We start from the raw sequence: 19,395 nt of genomic DNA on the forward strand, positions 1-19,395 counted from the left end.
AAGGGCAAAAGGGGAATTTCGAAAAAGGCGAAATTTAGAAACTGGGACCATTAAAAACTGAAAAGTCTCCACGCCAAAGCAGGCACGGATAAAGGTAGATCTAGAAATGTGAAATATGCACTCACTTATTAGGGTCTGTTTGGGTAGCACCCCAAACCATGGTTTGGGGGCCCAAACCATGGTTTGGGGAAAATGCTACCCAAACACTCTTCCAGATATTTAAAACCATGGTTTGGGGGAAACCATGGTTTTGAACCCCCAAACCATGGTTTCACCAGAAGCCATTTCGATCTGCTTCTGGCTCCAATTATTGAAGGGTGATGGTGGGGCCCTCCTCACATGACCGAACAGCCCCCAATTTCCTCTGCTTCAATTATTCATTCGGTCGAAACTTCAAGCTCCCATTCCAGATTTCCAGTCGGTCCATTCCAGAGCTCCAGTTCGGTCGTCCTCTCGCTTTCTTCCCCAGTTCCATTCATCGTCAAGCACGGTCTTCCTTTCCCCCTTCGGTCTTTCCTCCTTGACAGAACGAGTCGCCGCCCGTGTTGAAGAGTCGCCGTCCAGCCATGGTTTGAAGGTGCCGGTGAGAGAAATCGCAGCTCGGCGGAAGAAGATCGTAGCTATCAGTTGTGAGTTCCGGCGCTCAGGTTCGCTCTGAAGCATTCCGCCGCGGTCAGTGTTCCCTGGCTCTTTCTCCGGCGCTCAGGAGCCGCTCTTCTCGTTCGTGCTTGGTCGCCACTAGCCCAGTCGCAAGTGCTCCTCCTGCAGCCGTCGCCGCCGCCGCCGCCGGCCCCGCTGCCTGGTCCGTCGTTCACTCTCGTCGCCGTATTCAGTCCTCCATTCAGGTGAGTCTCTGAGTTCGTTTTAACGACCAAGGTGTGACCGTTAGTTCCCGGCTTAAGTTGATCCACTTTGACGAACACCGGCTTCCTCTTTGCGGGTTTATTTGCCCCACCGCCTTGCTGATTCGATGCCATTGTTTCCGATCCCGGATTTCTGTGTTTTTCCTTCACGGATTCACAAGTTCAGAAAAAGTAATATGCTTATGGGCTCTATCAGTCTATTGATTCTGAAAACTTATGTGAAATTCAAGTTGTTTGGCCGATTTATGCTCTGTGATGTGCTGCTGCAATAAATACGGTTATCATGGTATTTAATCTGAAGCAGCCAAAGCTATTGAGTTATGATTGTTTATCATGGTATTTAAAATCTGATAAATTAAAGGTGTATAAATATGTCCGGTTGGTTTGAGCATGATATAGGGTATCTTCGGTTGGTTGATAATCTGTGAATTTTGTTTTGGTTCTGACTCTCATACGTAAAAATAGAGCAAATGGAAATCTGTGTTTAATATTTGTAGTTTGCCGCCTTATAATTTTTACGACCACTCAACGTTGATGATGACCGGGCTGTCTAAAATTTTGTTTTATATACTCTGCATTGAACTTGTCATGGCTTGTGGTCTGACCGGGTTAATTTTTTTTTCAGTACTGGCTTGGGGTGTTTGGTGGGTGCTGGTTTTGCTTGGTTGATAGTTATTGCTGACGTTCTGCTTCAGTGGTGGGTTGATTTTCATTCGAGGATTCATTTGTGTAGCTTGGTTTATCTAATTTCAGTCAGAGGATTGGTTTTCGGTCTATTCAAGTGATTAGTTTTTCCAGAGACATATATTTGTAATCCTTATGTTTTATTTTGAGTAATCCTGTTTTGAATAAAAGTATAGGATGTTGTATTTGTAGTAATTAAAATTAATTTATTTAATTTTTTTCTAGTCATGAAAGGAATGGGAACATAATTCCATTTTATGTTGAATTAAAAAAATTAATTACTTGTTATAAATACAGATTGAATTTCTTTTTGTTTTAAATAATAATGAAAGAAAGAAAAATGTTAATATGGTATTCATAGTTGATTTGGGTAACAATGACACTTGTTATTTCAATTAATTTTGAGTTGATTAACCTGTGATGACTGAAGAGCTGTAATTGTGATATAGCATAATGGGTAAGAATACGGTGAAAGCTTCCTGGGACCTACGAACCACGAAAGTGTTTATTGACCTCTGCATTGAACTTGTGCAACAAGGGGAAAGAAAAGGTACTAGCTTAACAAAGAAAGCTTGGGATATTCTTGCTGATAACTTTACTGCCAAAACTGGAAGAGTATATGAAAAAGCTCAATTTAAGAATAAATATGATTCCCTACGAAAAGAGTGGCAGACATGGGATAGGCTGCTTCGTGAGACAGGATTGGGATGGGATACTGAAAGGAATACTGTCAGTGCAACTGATGATTGGTGGGAGAGAAAAATAAGGGTAATTATTGAACCTTTTGATCTTACATTTTCTCTACTTGTTAACGTTTTGTGTATATTTACTGTTTTTGGAATATTTTATGATATTATTGGTGTCTAATGTGCAGGAAGTTCCAAACTACGAAAAATTCAGAGAAAGAGGACTTCAATTTAGGGATCAATTGACTCAACTATTTGGGAGTGTGGCTGCAACTGGACCACAAGCATGGGCACCTTCTTCCATGACACTTCCAAGTGAAGGAACACCGAATGAAGATTTGGAAGAAGGGTCCGGAGATAGTGATGAAATTTTAGGCGCACCAACTGGTATAAGTGGGGAATTTAACACAGTGAACTTCAATGATAATAGTGGAGGTAGTGGAGGCAATACTGAATTGAGGAGATAGTAGAAGTAGTAATTAAAGGGTCAAAGAGGAGGGAGGAAACGAGTATCTTGGGGGTCAAGCAGAGGAGAGTCGACCTAGAGCTCACTCAGAAGGAAGAGTGAAGAAGAAGAAACGCGCATCTCCCTCTATGAAAATAGCGGATGCAATTAGCAAGATTGCTGAAACAAATATTTCTGAGGCCGAGCGTGGAAATGAGGTCATTTCACGAGCAGAAGCTAGAAGGTTGGAAGAAGAAGCGCGTGCTTATGAAATTTCAATTAGGGGAGTCCTGTCTCACCTGAAAACAATTCCTGAAGTTGTCAGTGATCCGATTTCTTTAGACGGTGCACACAACTCCTTATGGAACGGCCGGAGGCACGGGAAATGTATGCAGCTCTGAAGGATCAGAAGGAACAACTTCTACCCATTTTAGAGCATTATACTAGGGATTTATGACTTGTTTATTATATTAGACAGTTCCATATGTGTATGTTTTATGTGACCAGTGGATTGTTATATGAATCAGACTACTCTGTAACTTTTATAAATGTTTCGTAATTTCTACGTAGGAATTTAAACTTTATGTGTATGTGCACAGGATAAAACGAATATGGATGATGAAATTAAACATGTGGAAGAGCATGCTAAGGGACGGAAAAAAAAGGGTTAACAAAGTTGCAGCATTGGTTGGTGCATACGCTACTTTGAACTTGTGTAAGGAGCCTCGGCATACAAGTGCTTATACAGGCTGCATATGGGTAAGGGATGTTTTAGATGGCAACTCCAGTCGTTGTTATAACATGTTTAGGATGGAACGGGTGTTCTTAAGTCTGGTGGAACAATTGCAACAACATGGTCTAAAAGAAACTAAAAATATAGGGATACATGAATCAGTTGCAATGTTTTTACATACCGTTGGGCATGCACTTAGTAGCAGAATGCAGCAAGAAAGATTTCAACATTCAGGGGAGACAATTAGCAGACATTTCATAATGTCCTAATGGCATGCTGTAGACTTGCCATGTCTAATATCAAACCAAAAGATCCAACATTCCGGCATGTTCATACAAAAATTCGGTTTGGTAAATACTGGCCTTTTTTTAAACATGCTATTGGAGCAATTGATGGCACACATGTTTCCTGCGTTGTCAGTGCAACAGATCAAACTAAATTTATCTCTAGGAAAGGAACAGTGTCACAAAATGTCATGGCGGTTTGTGATTGGGACATGTGTTTTACTTTTGTCTTGGCCGGATGGGAAGGTAGCGCACATGATGCTCGGATATTTGATCATGCCCTCACAACTCCTTCAATGAACTTTCCCCATCCACCTGAAGGTATTTTTTTATTTCCTATATTTTTTTATATTTAGCTTAACAATAGAAATATAATTTACAATAATTTCATTTTTTATATAGGAAAATATTATTTGGTGGATGCTGGATACCCAACACCGAATGGATATCTCGGCCCATACAGACGGGAGCGTTACCATTTGCCTGATTTTCGAAGGACATCTGGGTTTGAAAATGACAATGAGATCTTTAATTATTTCCATTCAAGTTTAAGGAGTACAATTGAAAGAACTTTCGGAGTTTGGAAAAAAAAGTTCGCAATCTTACAAAACATGCCATCTTATGATTTTGAAACACAAGTTAAAATCGTTTGTGCAACGATGGCTATACATAATTTTATTAGAACGACATCTATTACTGATCCTGGATTCGTTCAGTTGGAAGAAGAAGGTACTTATGTAGAAGATGATGATGATGGGGTTAGATTTTCACGTATACATTCATCAATTCAATCTTCATCTTACATGGCTCAGGTTCGTGACAGCATAAGAGACGAACTTGTTAATTCAATACGAGGATAGTAGTCATGTCTTATTTATTTCCTTTTATCATAGATTGTAATATGTAGTTAAAAAAAAACCTATTACAAATGCTTTGTATCGATGCATCATCTTAATGATTATGACACTTCTTTATTTATATTTCTCTTATTAATATTATGCCTTATATTCTCAAGCTAATTATTACTTACTTTGAATAATTAATAAATTATTTTAAGACGTTTGTTTATTCTATTTTGCAACAAAATAATTCATCTTCTCTAAAAATATTTTTTTCACATTATTATATTATGAATATTATGTGTGGTGACAATTAATTAATAATTGTATTAAACATCAGAGGTTATTATACATGTAGTATGTTATTACAAAAAGTAGTTGTGAAAAAATGTTATGGGATTTCACGTTTACAATCTTTAAACAAATTATATTTTCTGTTCTAAAAAAAAATCATTTTTCTATAAACATTTAATATTATGTTTTATAAATATATGTACACATATTATTATGTATTAATTATATTATCTTATATATTATTAATTATGTTAGTAAAATTATTTCATTAACAATTTTATTTCTTCAAATCAAAATAAATCATAAAATCTATCCCTTATATAATTATCATATTAACTTATACCCTTTTGGTATTTCACATGTAAAAAGCACTTCTGGTAATAACTATCCAAACACTCTCACTTCTCAGAATCACTTTTTCTCAGAATCTATTCTCCACAGAATCTATTCTCCACAGAATCTATTCTCCAGAATCACTTTTCCAAACCACGTTTGAAGTCATCCAAAACACACCTTTTTTAGAATAATTAATTAATTGGTTACTCCATAATTTATTTATAGGAAGAATCCCAAAAAAGAAGTTTTAAAAATTATATTCCTCATATAGCATTAAAAAATAAATCACTGTATCGATAAAAAACTTGTCAGATTTTATACTATATAAAGTACTAGTATATAAATATAGGTGGATAAATTTTTATATTAATCATTAATAATTGGGCAATCTATTTTTTTGAGCTGAAATAATCGGTAATCTATTAATCTATAAACTGATTACCATAAAAACAGCCAGGCACAGAGCAGCCCACCGACAAAACCGGAATCGGGTTTCGGGTTTAATTTCATTTTATAACATAGAATAATGCACGATTAGCCAGAAGATTTATTAATCACACTTATTATTTATTCCATACCAAAATGGTATTAACAAAATTTACCACAGCCACAGAATACTTTTAGTTATCCATTATTGGTCAACTTAAATCATCTCAGAAATCGCAATCTACCTTTCAATCAGTTAAAATTTCCTTTTGAAGTGTAACAATGGGCCGCTGGATTTATAAAATTTAAAATTTTCCCCTTCCGCGTTCCGTCAACAAATTCACGCGCCCAGTGCTCGAGTCCCCCTGCTATAACAAGCTCGTATTGGAGCAGATCAATTTACTGATTTAGACATGTACAAAAATTTGGCTCTACTTTATAAACTCGATTTCGCGGAATACTCGACAGCTAGTTTTGTGTTTTGGGTCAATAATGTCGCCGACAGCTTTAAGCCTTTCAACAGTGAAAAGTAGAGGAAATCCCTGGAGGGCTAATTTGGGAAGATCACAAAGCAGAAGGTTAGTCGAGCGTGGGGGCGGATCACCAAGTGCTAAGGTGTACGCCAGTGTAACCAATTAAAAACCATCGCTGTGATCAGTAAAGGATGTAAAGAGCAGTATTAGTGAGCACGGAAGTCCATGCGGATCAGGCGTATGGGAACCAATCACCGCTGGCACTGAATCAGGGTCATAGTCTCGTGACAAAAGTGTGGCGCCGCTTCAAAATTCAAACCCAGGGGTAAACTGGAGATTTTGCTGATCCCAGATTCGCAGAAGTAGGAGAGTAGCAGGAGGCGGATGAAGCTATCCTGCGTGCTTGCGTGGGAAGAGAAGAGGGACGAGGCGGCGTGCTGAGATCATGAGTTCGCACGTGTGAACCCGTGCTACGCGTGTGAGATGACACGTGTGAGAAAAGTGGTCCTGGGTCACCATGGCGAAACAGGTTGGGCACCACGGCCGTCCAAGTTGTGCGCGATTACCGCTATGTCGCCCACCTCATCGGTCGCGTCTACATTTCATTTCTGTGTTTTGTATTTTTAATGGCAATATTCACTTTAATTAATATATAATGAATTCCCTCAATTAATAATCATACGGTTGTCCCACTCATTACATCAATTCCAGTTCACAACACTATGATTGCGCTGTTTTGATTTTTTTTAAACGAGTTTCGCCCCTTTTTTTCAACATTGGCCGCTTTTTATTCTTCTTCCACAGGCACCAGCTAATTTAGGGAGTGTTTGGGTGACATCCCAAACCATGGTTTGGGGACCCAAACCATGGTTTGGGGAATAATCTACCCAAACACCCCCTCCAAAAACCAAAACCATGGTTTTGGGTCAAAACCAGGTTTTGACTCCAAAACCATGGTTTTGGAAAAGTAAAATTTTTTGCTTTTGGAGAAAAAGAGAGAGTGTGAGGGCCTATATGATATGTATCTTGTTATTTTTTTTATAAACATATTTTTTATAAAATATATTTAATCTTTATATTTTATAAATATATATACACATTAATTATTTATTAATTATATTATCTTATGTATTATAATTATGTTGGTAAAAAACATATTATTAACAATTCTATTCCTTCAAATTAAAATATATCATAAAATCTATTTTTCTGTAATTATACATATTAACTTATGTCTTTTTTTAGTAATTTGTATATATAAAAAGTGCTTCTGATAACAACTATCCAAACACTCTCACTTCAATCAAAAAATCTATTCTTCACAAAATCTATTTTCCCCAGAATCTATTCTCCAGAATCACTTTTTCAAACCACGGTTGTTTCATCCAAACACACCCTTAGTTTATCATTTTCGAAATTTTCAATTCCTAAACTTTGTCTTTCCTCCCGTGTATGTTTGGAAAAAAAAAAGGGATTGACATAGTACAGCCTTTTAAAATTTATCCACCCTGTATTATGTACTATTTTTTTAATCTTAACCTCCTTTAAAACTAAACCCGAGTTCCATCCTTGTAAATGAGGCATGTGAACAAGAATGAGGGGTTGATGTGGGTACTTGGAAAATTAAATGCCATATGATATATGATCACCCATGATGTCACGCATTATGTTATATTATTTTGTAGTACAAATTACAATACAAAATAAATTTTATATTTAAAATTGGATTAGTACAATAAAAAATTAAGACTATGAATACAGGAAAAGGGGGAAAAAATTATGTTTGGTCATAGATTATAAGTTGTATTTCAACTTATCCTACATGCAAAAAATAGTTAAAAATTCATTTTGGATCCAGATATAACATTTTCTTTTCATTTTATTTTCAAAATTTATAATTTTTATATTTATACAAATTAATCTTATATTAAGAATAAAGGGGAAGCGTAGAAATGGAACTGGGTGATGACAGGGTAGAATCTTTGTGCACAAACGTGGAACACTGAATAGGACGTAGTAACTAACGAGCAGCCACAGTGGGATGGAAATCAGAATAGATGATACGGAATGAATTTTGTCGGTGGCGTAACTTATGGCCTGTTAATAACGCTCTTAAACCAGGCCACCTAAAGTTTTGTTATGTACTACTCCTCTCTCAAACTACTATTAACTTCGAACCTGATTATAAAAGATCGTTCATTATTTATAAATAAAATTTTATAATTAAAATCAGAGATAATATTATTAGTGGTCATCCAAAAACAATACGAATGAAAAGATTCTAATATTATTGTTCAAACCCAAAAAAAACAAAAAAAACAGAGACAAGTAACAACTAAAATGCGGTCAATGAAAACTGGATTGGCGTCAGTGAGATGACACGTGGGTGGAACAGGGGCATATAAAAACGGAGCACATAAGAGTTTTATACTTTTATTTATGCTTTTCGACGGTCGTGGATGACAGCTCCTTCCAATGATTACTCTTTATTTTATTGTTTCGAAAAAAAGCTTCATCTTCACTTTGCCCACTACAAGTCAATAACACAGACGCGGATAATTCATCATCTGATACGAGGCTATCGGGTAATAATGCTGCAATTAGCGTCACAGGCGAAATGAGAGTCGAAAACTAACAAAATCCACAAAAGAAACGAGGAGGGCGACGTATCACGTATGAAAGGGAACAGGACAAGGCAGGGTAGGGCCATTTGCTCGGTGAGCTGTGATTGTGTAATTAAAAGGGGGTTAGGTGCAAATTAAAAAACGGGGGGCCGAGGCCTATCTTTTAACAGTGGAAGCACCTGTTAATCTATAAATAATCACAATCATAATAGGATCTTCAAAAGGGCCACCATGGTTTGTCCAATCGGAGCATTCATGTTCCCACACGCACACGAGTCTAATTTATGATTCAATCTCTTCAAGAAAAAGATTCAGGGACACTGACCCATCCGAGGCACTGTGATGGGGGGCACTGGCACCCTGCACCGACACTCTCTTTTTTATTAAAAAAATCGTTAAAAATGATCAATTAACGTTGGAATATTTTAATGTGGACAGTCAGATTAAGGAGGTGTTCAGTTTTTTTCTTTCACGCAAATCAAAATAAATTGTTTTATATATATCGTAAAATTAATTTTTACGTGAAGTTGGAGTGAGGGAAAGATTAAATAATTAAGGCGGCAGGTATTTGGGTAGGGAGAAATGTTCTTAGTTGTGTTGGGAATTTTATGAGAAGGCACAAGTGACCCGGTGGAATTTATTCTGAGGCCATAGCCCAAGCTACACCCTTTATTGCTCTGAAAATGACTTTTTTCCCCCGCGTCCTGTTGCGAAGATATACTATTCCAACCCGTATTTCTCGTCATCGCTAAATTATTCTAAATGATGAAAACTTTCACGAATGCTCAACGCACGACAGCTTTTAAGGAGGGAACTCGCCGGGGATTCGACATGACGCGTTTAAATCAGGAGGAAAAAAAAAAAGAGAACAGAAATAAAGGATATAGTAACGAGAAAGTAGGGTTGACTGTGGGAAGAGGATGATGAAACACATTGGCTAGGTACAAGGAACGAGGAAGTGTTTGTTCATAGTTCATGAGTTGGAGCCAGTTGGAGGCTAGTTTTAAGATGCCAACAAAAGTGGCTCAAACTACTATTGGCATTTTATCGCTACCTGGGACCAGATTGCCCAGGAACAGTTATGAGTTGGTCAACCCAGTTTAGCTTCGTCACGCTCCACATCCCTTTTACACTTGTCCTGTTTCAAAATTTAGAAATGGTCACTAATTAAAATATATATTTGAATAATATCTTAATTTGTAATGGTATTCATGAATAATTATATATAGATTCTATGCTGCTTTCAAACAAAAGCATGGAATTGAATTTCCAAATTAAAGAATAAATAAATTTAATATATTAACTATACATCGCGCTACTTATTCAATAAAATATGAAAAAATTATTATATAAATTGTCAGCTATAAATATGCATAATCTTGCATCAGATTAGCGAGCAAATAGTGATCACGAATATGGTTCAATTCATACTTCATATCAATCATTAGGAACAACAACCCTTCGTTTCTAAATTTACTGCCTCGATATTTCGTGACAACATTAGTGCTGACTTTGATTTATTGAGGGGTTGCTCTCCCCCCCCCAAAAAAAATAGTTAAAATTATAAGAGCACGGTGAATTTTTGAACTAGGGATGAAATTGACTTAACCTTTTCCTTTTTTGTTTTTGGTTACAAGAAGTCTAGAATAACCATAAAGTCACTGCCCTTGATGAATGAGTGATTTGCAGCCGCGGGTATCTATGATCTTTTCACAAGTACATTTACTTAAATAAATCAGGGATTTAAAAAAAAAAGGACAGGGAGGAATTATCTGTAGCTATTATGTGAAAAAAAATCAAATACACACAAGTTTTCCGAATTTCATTTAATACTATCAGGTCTAAAAAATGTTGATATTTACTCAATTTTAAATACAAAGACTTGACTTCTAAGCACTAAATTGTTAAATCTGGCTTGTAAATAACGTAGTTTTATCTGTAAATGTATTAAGTTTCTTAAAATGTTAGTAGTGCTTAATGAAATTAAAATATACTTCTATTGTTCTTAATATAAGATCTATTTAATTAATTTAATTAGATTACAAAAATTAGGTAAGTTAATTAATTATAAAAAATATGTCATATTTTTTTTAAAACATCATGATCATCTTTCTTAATATCCTCATTCCCTCTTCTACCTCATTATAGTTGAGGGAGTATCTATAGGAATAATTTAAAAAAAATTGATAAATATGAAAAATAGGTCTTATATTTAGGATCAAAATCAACTTAATAATTAAGTTATATATTAAGAACTGAAAGAGTATATATATATTTAAATTTGTTATCTGATACCTATAAATAAATTCCCAGAGAAATAAATTAGGATGGTATAACCGGGAATATTCCGCACAATGGAATGGCATCAATGCCCCCATGTTCTGTGGCAACGTGCCCCGAACAAAGTACAGGATTACTGGTTCCTGTTTTTGTTGGACCATCCCCCGTCCCATGTTCGCTTGCCGCTTCTTCTTCTTCTTCTTTTTTAAGATTATGGGGGCGAGGTCCTCGAACTTATCCGGGTGAAAATATACGTCAGGGGTCAAACGTAATAAATATATGTTAAAAATCATGACTGACTAAGCTTCAATTTCCATCAAAATCAATTTTAAAAAAAACCATGTTTATGTAAAATTATATGTTTCTCCACTTCTATTCCACTACAAACGATAACTTGATCCTCAATTCCTCACCTTATATCTTGTTTGCTCATTTAACGTGTTTTCAATCAATCACAGTAATCTCGGTATTTGATTTGGGCAGTGTTTGTTAATCATAAAAAATATTTTTTAAAAAAAATACTTTCATGTAACTTGAAATAAAACTACTCCCACATACTTACTTTGTATATTGTAATATAAAATTATTCTGAAAAGAGATAATTAATCCACAACTCCTTATAGTTTTAACTAATTTTGAATCAGGTCCTTATAGTTTTTTTTCTTTTTATCAAGTCCTTATACTTTTACTTGTTTTTAATTAGGTCATTGTATTTATTTTTCTTTTTATCAAGTACTTATAAGTTCACCTTATTTTTAATTAAGTCCCTAAATTTTTTATTCTTTATTTTATAAATTCTAATCGTACTATTATATAAACATAAAACAGTATATATTATTTAATATTAGTTTATAAACAATAATATTCTAAATATATTGAATTATTATAATGATTTTAATTTTTTCAGCAAAAAAATTAATTGTTCTAAAAAATTTTCCTGAATTAATTAATTCTATTACTTTTTTATTACATAATTATTAATTTAATTTAATTATTAATATTTTATATTTCAGTATTAATCTATTTAATTAAGCTTATATTTAATTAATAAATAAAATTTAAAACTACATGAACCTGATTAAAAATTTAGTGAAATTATAAGGACTTAATTAAAAGAAAAATAAATACAATGACCTAATTAAAAAAAAAGTATAAAGACCTGATAAAAAGAAAAAAAACTATAGAAACCTGATTCAAAATTTATTGAAACTATAAGGATTTACGGATTAATTAATCCTTTTGAAAATTATAATTTTGCTCCAAACATCTCCTTTATCACATCATTCCCCAAAACGAGCCCTACTCTTCTGAAAAGTAAATTTAAATTAAGAGATTAAAATTTAAACTGTCAAAAAAAAAGTTACTCAATAAAAAATACACGTGTCATCTGTTTTTGAAATAATAAAATCTGAGGGGACGGCTTGAAAGCTGTAACTGTCGGCATGTCATCTGATTCTCGAGATAATGGCAATAAAATCTCAGGAGATTAAATTAATGACAAATAAGATTTTAAGAGAAACCACACCTAAGGCCTTTGTCTTTCTTCAAGTCCCAAATGCCACTGGGAGGTCTGATATGGTTCAAGAACTCAGAAACATGTCATTCGCACGAGAGTCTAACCAGCAAGGCATATGCCATGCGTAAATCAGCCCATCTTTATTCACGATAGAAAGGTTAATGATTGAAATTAAAATAAAGAAACAGAACGATAAAGACATATATATATATATATAAATATATTTTATTTATGATTGGGCGGTGTTGGACAAGACAAAGCAATCATGCGAGTAAATCTATGGCTTGCCAATTGTCATTTGCTAGTGATGCATAAATATATGGTTGCTTCAAGCTTCGGACGTCACATGAGCTAATAATATGTTAGGTGAATTCACATGCCTTCGCACACCTTTCTCCAGGCTCCCCTGTTTCAGAATTTATTTTCCCCCTTTTACGGCCAGGACCCCTCCAAATCGCAGTCGGTGCAAGTTTATGAGCCTTCTCGATGGAGTCTTCAGAAACTGACGAGCTTTGCCTTGACTTTCTCGGTTTTACAGGAGATCCTCATAATCAATCAAATCGAACTTGACTTCCTCAGTAATATAATTATGAACTGAATCGTGAAAGATGAACTTTTGTTTGGCTTCTAACTTTTATTGACCCAGTCTAGCCCCCTTTTTAGGTTCAATCTCACCCTCTTTAATAATAAAGTCCGAAAGACAAGTACCGAGCCAGCTTCTTTTATATATCCTGTGAGGCTGTGACCGACACCAAAATCGTAGCCTAGTACAGTAACTAACACACGAGGAATGCGATGCAGGTTTGGCCGTCGCGTACTAAAATCACTGCAGTGACACTCACAACAACGACATAAACTTATAAAAATGAATGCACCAACGTAGGAGTTGTTAGAGTATATTACAACAACACAGGCTCCACGACCAGAACTGTGCTCCCGACATGGCTAGCAACGCAACGTGATGGCTTTAAATATGAATTACTTACTTCCTATCCCACGTTTGGCCAAAGCATACCAGAAACATTAACACGCACCGCCGTTTCGCGATGCCCAGCCGCTTTTCATCTGTTTCCAAATAAACTGAACCAACTAAACTGCCCCAGGAAAAGGTCCTTACCGCTTCTGTAACTCTCATAAATATCAGGTTTGCTGCACACAAAACCTCAGCCGAAGAAACACCCCGTGAATATCATCCCTTTTATTGAGCAACTTGAGGAGAATAGTTTGACTATTAGGTACGAAGCGATTTCCTGTCATTCGTCAGAGTTCAGCGTTTTAGTGGAGACCGCGCCTTTGAACGATCAAAGATGTTCAGGACTAGCACGTTGAATTTTGGAAAGAGTTTGGATGCTCCAAAATTAATTAAAATAATATTTTTACAGAAGTCAGAGATAAAATTTTTCTGACATATTTACTTATTAAAAAAAAAAGCTAATCCAAACACTTTTTAGTCCCTTGGTGATATGCTAACGAATGGGAATGGGGTTCCCGCACGTCCTCTGATTTTCTATTTTTCGCTTTCCAAAACATGAAGGCATTAAAGAAAGAAAAATATACCAAAAGCAGGGGAATGGAAAGGAATTGGATTCTCTCCATTACCCTTCCCATCCTCTTCCCCTCCACCATCCTCCTTTTCTCTTCACAATTATTGGATTAAAACTCCAATAGTCTAGATTTAATATTTTATAACATTTTATAAAAATAAATATTATGATAAAAAATAGATAAATAAATTTAAACTGTTAAAATCTAATCTGAACAGTTCATAACTACAGACTGTTATTATGGAGCAAATTTTTTTAATTTTTTTATTACAATTGTAAACTGTTCAGACCAGATTTTAACAGTTTAAATTTATTTATTTATTTTTTAATAACATTATTCTTATAAGATGTTAAATCTGGACTATTAGAATTTTGATCCAATGATTATGAAGAGAAAAGAAAGATGATGGAGGGGAAGACGATAGAAAGGTAGTGAAGAGAATCCAAGTCCGGATGGAAAAGGATAGCAACAAACGCTACGACGGGCAGGTGGGCACCTAAAACTTTTTGTTCAGTCGTGATCAAGATGGGTCGCGTGTGTTTGGATTCTTTATGAAAGCAACCCATAAATGCAGGCTAGTGGGCCTGGTCACGAGCCTAGACTTGGACGGACCAGACAGCGCAACATGGGCGTCTGAACGGAGCCTGCTAACATCTAAGGTCCGGGCCCATTAATGCTGTGCTTTTGTCCAGCTTTTTGTTGCCTCAGTGTTTTCTTTCCCTTTCTGGAGGCTTTAACCACCAAAACCCTAAACTTAAAACTAACTGTCTCTAGCTGCTATTTAACAAGTAGTTGTTTTATCAATTCTTGGATGGGATTAGCTTGGGGTTATACTTGTGATGCGTGATGTTTTATTCACATTAAACGTGACGATCGTGAAGTATATGCAAATAAAAAAAAAATGATTCTCTCGATTGTCTACTTAAAAAAAAAAAGATTTTCTTGAGAGAGGGTCATGACTCGTGAGTACATGGCGGTCCAAGTAAAAATATTGCATATGATATAAAAATAAATTCCATAATACGGATGGGAAGAAGGGGACCTCATCCTCGCCGTTGTGAAAGCAGCTCATTCGTGAAACGTCACGACTCTCTCAAACCCCCGACAACTCACAACCTTTCCTTAGCCCCTCCTTTCACTGTCACCATGATTATTGCAATAATTCAGATCCTGAGTTATAACTAATACTATCTGGTTTTTAATATAAAATATAGTTAACTATTTTGAAGAGATTAAGAAAATTAATTAAATTAGTTATTTGTTATAAATAGATTTTGTCTTTCTTAAAATACCTTTGCCAATCATATATCTTAACTAAAATTACCATTTGATAAAACATTTTATATGTGTAACTACTAAAATGATTATTTTGAAAAAAATAAATAAATATGAAAAATAAAATAGATTGGGATCTTATATTTAGGACCAAATTAAAAGTCAAATAAGTTCTTATAATAAGAAATGAAGTTAGTCTAAAAATTAGTTAATTGATTTAAATAGATTAAAAATCGGATGAGTATATCGTCTGTTGCTCTGACTTTATCACCCAACTGGCTGGGTGGATTTTAGTGTTGAATTGTCCCAAATATGGTTCTGCTCCTCATGCGTTGATTGAGTCCGTTGGTATCATCGCCACCAACAAAGCCACCCATATGTCATTCCATCTCATATTTATATGTCAAGTTTGTTGTTTAATACAAGAGCTATTTAGGAATTAAATCTAATTCTAAATATAAGATCCTAATAAATTTATTTTGTCTTCTAATTTTGTAATTTGTTTTTCTAAAATATCACTATTGACTATAAAGGACTTTCACCAAGTGATAATTATAATACACATGTAAAGATGATAGTTTAGAAAACTTAATATATATATTTATTACAAATAACCAACTTAATAAATTTTTTACCTCTTAAAAATTAAAGGTAGCATTAGTTTATACAGCAACCACAAATTTTCCTTTCATGTGTCATAGAATCTGGAGTAATGCAACTTGCTAAGATTTTTGTTGTATGTGCCGAGCCTTTTTTAACATTATATAGAATATGAAAATAATATACAGTATATAACTATTTTCAAAACTAGCCCCACAGATATGCGTGTGTGTGTATATATATGTATGTACTCCTCCGGTCCTAATTATAAGACCCAATTGACTTATTTGAGGAGATTAAGGAAGTAAGTTAAGTTGGTTATTTATAATAAATAAGTGTTGTCATTCCTAAAATATCCTTGCTAATTAAGTATATTGGGTCAAACTATAATTATTAGAAGGATTATTTTGGAAAAAAATGCATAAATATAAGAGACAAAATGGATTGGGGTCTTATAATTAGGACCAAATAAAAAGTCAAATTGGGTCTTATAATAAGGACCGGAGGAGTATATGTATAAGTATCTTTCAGATGGAATGTTTTGAAATTAATTAGTTTGTCGGAAATATAAAAATATCCGATGAAGGGAAAGAAGTCGCCAGGCTCCAATATAAAGGACAAGGGATGTAAAACCGTACGAATTGATTGGGAAATAATATAGACAAGTCATGAATAACGGTCAATATAATTTTTGTTCTTTTAAATTTAAAATTTGAACAACTAAACTTAAATAATTAAAAATTGTATTAATCTACGAATAATGATTTAAACTTTTGGAATTCTTTGGAGGCAAATATGGCCCCCAATTAATTCTGACTCCAGTCAATAGTGGAACCCTCTTCCTCCAACCTTAAAAAAAAAAAAATCTTCCGGAGGGGGAGACGACGAGGAAGTATTTACTCCATCCAATTCAAAATATAAGCTAAATTTTATTCTAAGATTTGATTTTTTTATAAGATAATTTTTTTTTTGTCTAATGAGTTTGTTTCAATTTTACCTATATATTTTCTTTCCTTTTTATTCATTTATTATATCTTTTACTTATTTTTTTTATTAATAAGAGTATATTTAAAAAAATACATACTTTATATATTTATTGTTTTAAACTAATTTTAACTAATTTTCTGATACATATAAATAGATCGAATTTATCATATATTTTAAAGTGGAGAAGTATTTGGTTGACCACATTTGTCCTCTCTTGACAGCTTGCTATCACTGCATGTGGCCGGTGTGGGGACCATGCATCTCCCTATTAATTAGAATTAAATAATAATGACCCATATCATTTTTTTTTAATTTATCTGCCTTGGAGGTGATCAATTTTTAATTTTTAATCATGTCAACAAAATATATTTCCTGGATGTAAGAAAGAAGTTAGTCCTTAAAAAAAGAAAAGAAAAGAAAATGCTAGCTTCTTCATTTTGAGTTGACTCTATTATGAGCATTTAATTCAGTTGAACCGGATGATCCAGCTTATTTAAGAAAATTAAAATAATGACTACTTTTTCATCATTGCAGGTTATTTCGCTATGATATATAACTATTTTATAGGCTTGGACAGAGAGCCTTATTTCCATTTCAATTTTGTTTTTCTGGGCCAACAAACTTGATGCTTATGTTTCTTTCGTAAATAAATTACATATATAGATTGAGTTTGATGAAAGCGATTTGATGAATTAAGGTTTTCATTTTCATTAAGAGATTGTCCACTTTTAATACCCAATAATACTTCGAATAAAATTACTTATAACAAAAGATGTTTGTGCCTAGGGGAAAAAAAGCAACTTACATATAAAGCTGAAGCTTCTAAGTGTATTAAAAAAAAAAAGACTGAAGCTTCTGATGCTAATACCTATTTTTCAACTAGTGAAAAATATAACGTAAAAAAAAAAAAACTAGTGAAAAGTACGAAAGCATTTGATAATTAAATAACTGTTTCTTCTGTAATTAATATACACAATTATTAAAAAAATATTAGTATTGCAGGAAGGCACGCAGCCGTGCTTGGCATTAAGTTATCAATAATCGTGGTGGTGGTAAAATTAATAGGAAAAATATAATATTTATAAATTATAATCTTAAAGATACGCCATTTTCATTTGAAAATCTGTGTGAAGTGTAAATTAAACAGGAGGTTGCGTTTAATTTAAAAAATTGAAAAAGCACGCCACGCACTCGTGTCATGCGTGCCATGCGTGCCAGTTGCCACTTAAAATCTGCCTTCTTCATCGTGTAAAATCTTATTTAATATGCAGAGTCCGATATAATTAAAAGAAAATATTATGAGAATTTTTTTTTGGGATAATTAATCTCCGGGTCCTTATAATTTCATTTGATTTTTAATTGAGTCCTTATAAGTTTTTTTCTTTTTATCAGATCCTTTTACTTTCGTGTGTTTTTAATTAGGTCCTTCTATTTTTTTCTTCTTATCAGGTCCTTATAGTTTCATTTATTTTTTAATTAGGTCCTTTGTAGTTTTTTTAAAAATTATTTATTAACTTTATTTTTAAAAATTAATTTCATTTTTAAATTAATAATTACATAATTAGACAAAATAATTAATATAATCATTTAGTAATTAATAAATAATCAGAATAATAATTGTACTTAAATATAAATTATTTATAATTATATTTTAATTTTAGAAAAATTTATTATTGTAATTTGAATCTTATAATTATAAAAATTAGAATTGAAAATAAATAATATATTTGTTTGACTAAAAGTTTAAAAGAATATTAACATAAGATTGTTACAATAATTTATTATTTTTAAAATTTTATTATTTATAAAATAAAGAATAAAAACTATAAGGACCTAATTAAAAACAAAGTAAAACAATAAAGACCTGATAAAAAGAAAAAATATTATAAGGACCTGATTAAAAATATGTAAAAGTATAAGGACCTGATAAAAAGAAAAAAAATTATAGAGACCTGATTAAAAATCAGTTGAAACTATAAAGACTTACATATTAATTATTTCTTGTCTTTTAAATATAGACAAATAAACAAAACGTAAGGGAATTTATAAGATTGCTTCCGCGTTATGGCCTTCGAAGATACACTACTGATACTTAAGACATTGGGGTTGTGATTTAACTCATATTTATTGCTTCACAGAACAAATGATTTAATAGTGAAAAAAGAAAAGAAAAGAAAGATAAACTCACAAATGGATTAAGAAGACAATTACTGAATTATTAAATAACGCTGTAGGAAGAAAGCGCTCCTTGTTATACCTTGCGCGGTGTAATAAAAGATCAGATAATTCCATCCATTATTAATTAATCAAATATCACTACCTGTATAGCTCGAGTAACATCACAGGTGTTTTATATATTCGGCTAACGTAAAGTGATTGATTTTACGAGTAGAAAATTGAAGCATCATTAGATTAAATGACAAGACTTTTTTTGAACAAAAGCGTGTTCACTTTTTTTTTTTTTGCAGATGAAAAAATACAGATAACTACTAAGAATAACGTCAA

The 19,395-nt window shown here is 33.4% G+C and overlaps 1 long non-coding RNA gene across 1 annotated transcript; it reads left to right on the plus strand.

The window, feature by feature from the left end:
* The first annotated feature begins 870 nt into the window (after positions 1–870).
* On the plus strand, positions 871–18,951 carry LOC114761707 (uncharacterized). The gene is made up of 3 exons (XR_003742181.1): positions 871–1,023; positions 7,644–7,647; positions 18,941–18,951. It is a non-coding gene; the product is annotated as an uncharacterized LOC114761707 (long non-coding RNA).
* Positions 18,952–19,395: the final 444 nt, after the last annotated feature.

Source organism: Neltuma alba, unplaced genomic scaffold, assembly GCF_004799145.2.
Source record: "Neltuma alba isolate B1F8T4 unplaced genomic scaffold, ASM479914v2 tig00011130_pilon, whole genome shotgun sequence".
Classification (NCBI taxonomy): domain Eukaryota; kingdom Viridiplantae; phylum Streptophyta; class Magnoliopsida; order Fabales; family Fabaceae; genus Neltuma; species Neltuma alba.